A 5,855-nucleotide genomic window follows, 5' to 3' on the forward strand; every position below is an offset into this window, starting at 1 on the left:
TAAAGCTACCGGCAGGGAGTCTTGGAAGACGTTCCAGCTCTCTCATAAGGGAGGGGGACGGAGAGCCCCTAAGTCTGTGCACCTGAAAGGCGAAGTGGGTCGCTCCCGCGGGTGCAGCGTGAGCTGCCTTGTGGTTTTTTTTTTTTTTAACTCTGCCTCCAGGTTGGTGGAGTGCTGTCATTGTGTGAATAGATAAGCGAATGTAGTGAGAGTGAACTTCCCTGTCGTCACCCAACCTAACCTTGTGTTTTTCCCGAGTTGATGTATATCTGATCAAACACAAGTCTTAGACTTGCTGTAACTGTTTCTAAAAGTGTGAGTTCTTGGTGGAGAGAGTTAGGCGCCACTGGCTATGGAGTCTTGGGGCCAAAGAGGTCTACAGTGGTCTGAGCGTCACCGAGGCTGGGATCGGTAATCTGCCTGTAAGTTCAGCACCTCTCTAGCTGCCACCCAGACTCCAGTGCGGCCTGAGTCAGCCTGCCTCTAGCTATATCCTTCCACCAAGTCTGCGCGAGCCTCTGTTCTCCCCCCTTGAACAAGGGCCGTGAAAGCCCTGCCTCTCAGCACCCCTACAGCTGGTCTAGAGTGGTGCTCCCGCTGCCAGGGCACGTCACCCAGTAACCTCTGCTTAGCAGCCGGCATCCAGGGAGCTCAGGAGAAAGACGCCCCACGCCTTTTGTGTCGAGCTCAACCACTGTGTGCGCATAGTCCCGCGCACGCTTCCCTCAGCGGTTGCAATTGGAGAGGCCCACGCGTGCACTCATCTCAGGTACACGCGCTCCTGCCGTCCCTGCGCATAGGCAGAAGTCCTCCAGCTCCTTTGCGGACCCCGCATGCTCGCCGCAGACTCCCGCCCGCGTGCGCCTCCCCTCCCCTGCGGTGGGGCCAGCACGCGTGCACCCCGCCTGGATACGCACCCATCCACCTGCCCGCCAAGATGGCCTGCCCGCTGCTACTGCCGCCACCGGCAGCCAAAGAGCTCAAGTAGTGCGAGACCCACGCCCCGCCCAGCACACGCTGCTAAGCAACCGGACCCAGCGAGTAGGCGTGGCATGACGAGAAGCCGCCGGCCCAATCTCCTTTGACTTGCCCACTCTCCTCCTCGTCCCCCCTCTGCAGAGCAGCATCGTGTAGGCGCTGGCAGCCAAAGTCAGTGGAAGAAGGCTAAGCGCTGGGTGTACAGCTCCCTCCCCGCTGCGCTGCGGAGGACTGCGGAGCATTTTCCTGCCCCTGAACCAGGGCCACAGACTACCCTCCTGCCCTGAGGTCAGAGCTCATTGTTGAAGCAGCCGAATCCTCAGTCCCACTAGAGAGCGTGCAGAGAGCGAACTTGCGTGTTCCAAAGAAAACTTTCTTCTCCCAGTGCAGGAGAAAAGAGCATTCATTAGCTTTTCCTTGATTGAGTCTCAGTTTCAGAGTTAAGTAAGAGACAGAGACAAGTGAACCTCCACACTCAGTCACATTGTTCGAACTTAAGCCCTTGATTGATAGCCAGCCAGCTGCATATCCTTCCCCCACATTGCCAGATTGAAATGTTTCTGAAAGTTTTTAGTAGGATCTAAGACCCATGAATCATTTGAAAAGTTGAAAAGTATCATTTCTGACCAGTTGCCACATAATTTACTCAATACTGAGCTAGTAGAAATAGCACAGAGGCAAACTAATGACCACTAGGCCCTGTGTATGTGTGTGTATATATGTGTATTGAGTCAAGGTAATGTTCTTTTGCCTTATAATCTTAAGAGTAAGTCCTGAATCTACCTGTGTCCTGTCCTTTGACCTTGGCACTAAGACTGTTTTTTTAGTATCTTAACTACAGCCCTCTGAGGCAGAAGACAAGGAGACAGACCAAGACCAGGTTTCACTGTGGGGGAGATCTTGGAGCTGAAGGAAAAGGGTTGTGTCCTCATGACTATAGAAGCTATCCACCAACATGGAAGCAGTTTAAGACTAGCTAAGTAAGTACAAGTCATAGCAATGTTCTCTCCTTGCACCTTGCCTTTGATGCCAAACCTTGCCCATGTGGCTCAGGCCTGTTCAGGCTATATACTTATCTTGTGAATGTTGAGAACTTCCTAATACACCTTCCTCCCTGAAACTTTAGTGAGACTTCCAATTTATTCCCTGGGTCTTTGGCCTACATGTGCTTTGAAGAAGCTCCAAGAGCCAATGTGACGTCTTCCATAGATCTCCTTTTGTTAGTGTAATGTCTAGCCCCCATGGGTCCTCTTGGACCAAAAACTGGATGTAGGCAATACCTAGTTTCCAAAGTAGTCTCTGCTGTAAATAACACCCCACAGTAAGGCCTTTGTGAAGTTTAATTGGCCTCAGAACCCAGAAGAGCCAGATGAAGCCTAGCTGCGCCCTCTGCTGACAACTGCTCAGCCTTGTTTTAGCTCCATTTTGACAACCAACTTTATTTCCTTACAGATTCCAGCATGTGATGTTAGTGCCCTGTTGTTCTTGTGAAAAACTTTATTCTGTTGTCTTTGATGTAGTCAAAAGAATTCATGTAGTTTATGAATATCTGATTTACAAAGAAGCCTCCCATGTGGCCCCCAACAGCCGGAAGAGTCTGTCCCCCGTTGGACGGGAAGGCAGGCATCTCAGAGCGTGAGTGTTCTCCAGGCCTTCACCCCATGTCCCAGGTACTTTAGGGCCCACGTCATGCTCCCAATGAAGCTCAAGGTTGCTGAGAGAATCTCCTGGTGTCCTGAGAGGCTAGCTCTCTCCACACTGCTGTATCCACCTCCAGCCCTTAATTAGTATTTAGTGTTCATAGGAACAGTAGTAGTAATTTTTACATGTTGGCAGCAATCCTCCGGAGTGTTAAAAGTGATGTGCAGCCAAAATAGTGACACAATGTTGCCTGATCCTATACCAACATGTGAATATCATTTCACTAGTACCATTCTATCACCCAGCAGGAGAAGTTTCTCCTTCATTTCCCAGGGGTGAGGGAAGTCATTATAAGGGACAATAGAGAAATTAGAAGCATGAGTAGATAGTGTTTCTGAGTTTAGATATAGAGGCATAAGTCAAGACAGTTAGAGATAAGAGAGAAGTACTGAAGACAAAGTTAACAGCGAGCAAGTAGATGTAGCTGAAAAAGTAGCTAGAATGATGACTACTGATCAAGACTCTCAGTCAAGTGTGAAGAGTCGTAAATCAAAGTGCTAGTTCCAAGAGAAAGAGATGAGAGTGTAAATTCAATACAATATATCTGAAGAAAATCAGACTGTATTTTGTTAAGCAGCATAGAGGAAAGATCAAGAAGAGAGTATATCCTAGACAAGACTATTCAATTCATCTGAGTGATTTACAGAAGGTAGCTGAGAGACCGTTACAGGAGTAAGGCATAAGAGTAATTTGCTGTGTAGCAGAGTGAGAATGTGCAAGAAAAAAACAAAACAAAACATTTACCTCAAGAGCTAAGAAATCAGGTGAGAAGTGTAGAAAATAGTAGCCAAAGAGAGGTCCAAAGACGAGAAGCAGCAGTGTTAAGAATAGGTAGTAGAAGTAAGTAAAAAGAAGCAGAAAGAAAAACAAAATAAAACAAAAAAAGAAAGCAGTGAAGAAAAGAAGGAAAAAAGAGAGGCAGACCAGAATGCCAAGCAAAAGAGAGATTGCTCCCTGCAGAGCTGAGAATAAGGCTGAGCTTCTTTGCAACGAGTGCAAGGTTAACTTTATAGGCTAAATGCAGAAATTGGCAAAAGAATTACAAGAAGAACCTCCCTGAGAGGCTGTGTTCAAAGAGTTTAATATAAGTTAGAATACAACAATAAAAGAGAAGGCAAAATCAGCAGTTTACAAACTAGGAACCAGGATAGACCTCAGAAAATAAATTGATGGCATTATAGTATTCAAGTCAGATTGTAGAGTGTAAATCAGAGAAGGAAAGAAGATATAAAGTCCAGAATGTGAGGCAGTGAAGAGAAGTTGAGAGAAAAAGGCATGATGAATTGAGAAGAAAGAGTAAGATGTAACCTGTTAACAACCCCAATGACAGGCTAGTTGAGAGGCATGTAGACAGAGTCTAGTATGTAAGTAAGAAAAGATGGCAAATAGTAGAAGAGTTGATTTTGTTTAGAAGATGTTTAGAAGTGTAAAGTTTAAGACTTAGAAAGTCTTAGAATTATTGTCAGCTCACCACAGAAGAGTTAGAAAGAATCCAGACAGAGGCCAGGAAATTAGTTCCTAGTAATAATAAGCAACTCACCACAAATGCTGACATCATTAGAACCTTTCTCCCGTTGTCCCGACTAGATTAGAATTTCAACATGACAGAAGGTAAGGAGAGACTCCAGACATACTGCCAGGGTCTGTTGGGAAGTCTAAAAGTGACTGCAAAAAGTCCACTATTTGGCCAAAGTAAAAAATGTGCAGCAGAAGCCAGATGAGAGCCCCGCTGCATTTTTAGAAAAGATTCAAGAAGCTTTCTGCAAGTATACTCCTATAGATCCAGAAGCAACTGAGATTAAAGCAGCTGTTTATCAGACAGCTCCTGAGGTTAGAAAGAAGTTACAGAAAGTATCCAAGATTTAGTAATAATAGCTGAGAAAGTGTACAAACATAGAGAAATACCAGAAGAAAAACAAGTAAAGTAAAAAAGTCACCAGACTCAGAATCTAGCTTGAGTCTTGCTGGCCACTACTGCAGTAAAACCAAGAGAACTGCAAGAGACAGGCGGAGTAAGAGTGAGCGCAGAGAAATCCTGGCTGTTGATAAATAGAGTGACTAAGAGAAATAGAGTTCAGTGCCCCTTCCCGATCCCAGAGTAACCCATAAAGTAGAAAAGAGCTCATTCAGGTGTTGACTGTAAATCTTGAAGAAGAATATCAGCTACACCAAAAACTGGCACAGCTGAACCCTGACGTTGACAAGTGGCTGGTAACATTTCCTAAGCTGTGCCAACCATCCTGGAATACCCACTTGTAGTAAACCCCTCTCTATTAGACTGTCGGCCCATGCAAGACCTCCGTGAAGTAAACAAGAGAACACGCCTGTTGCCAGAGGCAACAACTTAGCCGACCAGAGGGCCAGTGAAAACTGCTTAAAAGTCAACGTACCCCTAGTGACTCAGTTGCCTGACACAGGAGACACCGCCTTGCCTGAGGAACAGCCTTACACCAAGGCCGACCTAGACTACATCAAACATCTGACCGTGACACCTCATAAAGAAGAAAGAAGAAATGCATCAGTCCACTCACATAAGCATTTATAAAATGCAAGACCTCTTGAGAAAAGCAGAGATTAAGATTCGTAATACTAACTCCAAGATTAAGCACATTGTTGCCGCCTGTAAAGCGTGCCAGCTCACCATTGCAGCTAGACCCAGGCTGCAAGATGAGAAAATAAATCAACCGAGTGCCTGCTGAGAATTAGACTTTTCAGAAGTAAAACCCAGAAAACATAGTTACAAATATCTGTTAGTCTTTATAGACCCACCTTCATTTCCAAAGTAAGTCAGAGTTCAGCTAAAGTACTAGGGGCCGATTAGAAATTACATTGTCTATACAGACCTCAGAGTTCAGGTCAAGTAGATAAGACTAATAGGACCCTAAAAGAGACATTAAATTAACTTAGGAAACTGGCAGTAACTATGTAGCTCTTCTCCCCTTTTTCCCTCTATGAAGTGAGAAATGTTCAACTGTAATTAGTAAATATTATATACCTCCCTCTAATAAGTAGTAGACTTGCTCTGCAGAGACTCCCTGCGTGCATAAGAGAAACTTTTGTGTCTTGGTTCAGTTAATCCCCAGGTTAATTTACCACTCTGAAGAAGATATCCTCATGCGTTTCAGCGACAACCTTGTTAGAGTTAAACGTAAGCCCATACCTGCCCCTACATTGAC

Source organism: Chrysochloris asiatica, unplaced genomic scaffold (genome assembly GCF_000296735.1).
Source record: "Chrysochloris asiatica unplaced genomic scaffold, ChrAsi1.0 scaffold00548, whole genome shotgun sequence".
Lineage (NCBI taxonomy): Eukaryota > Metazoa > Chordata > Mammalia > Afrosoricida > Chrysochloridae > Chrysochloris > Chrysochloris asiatica.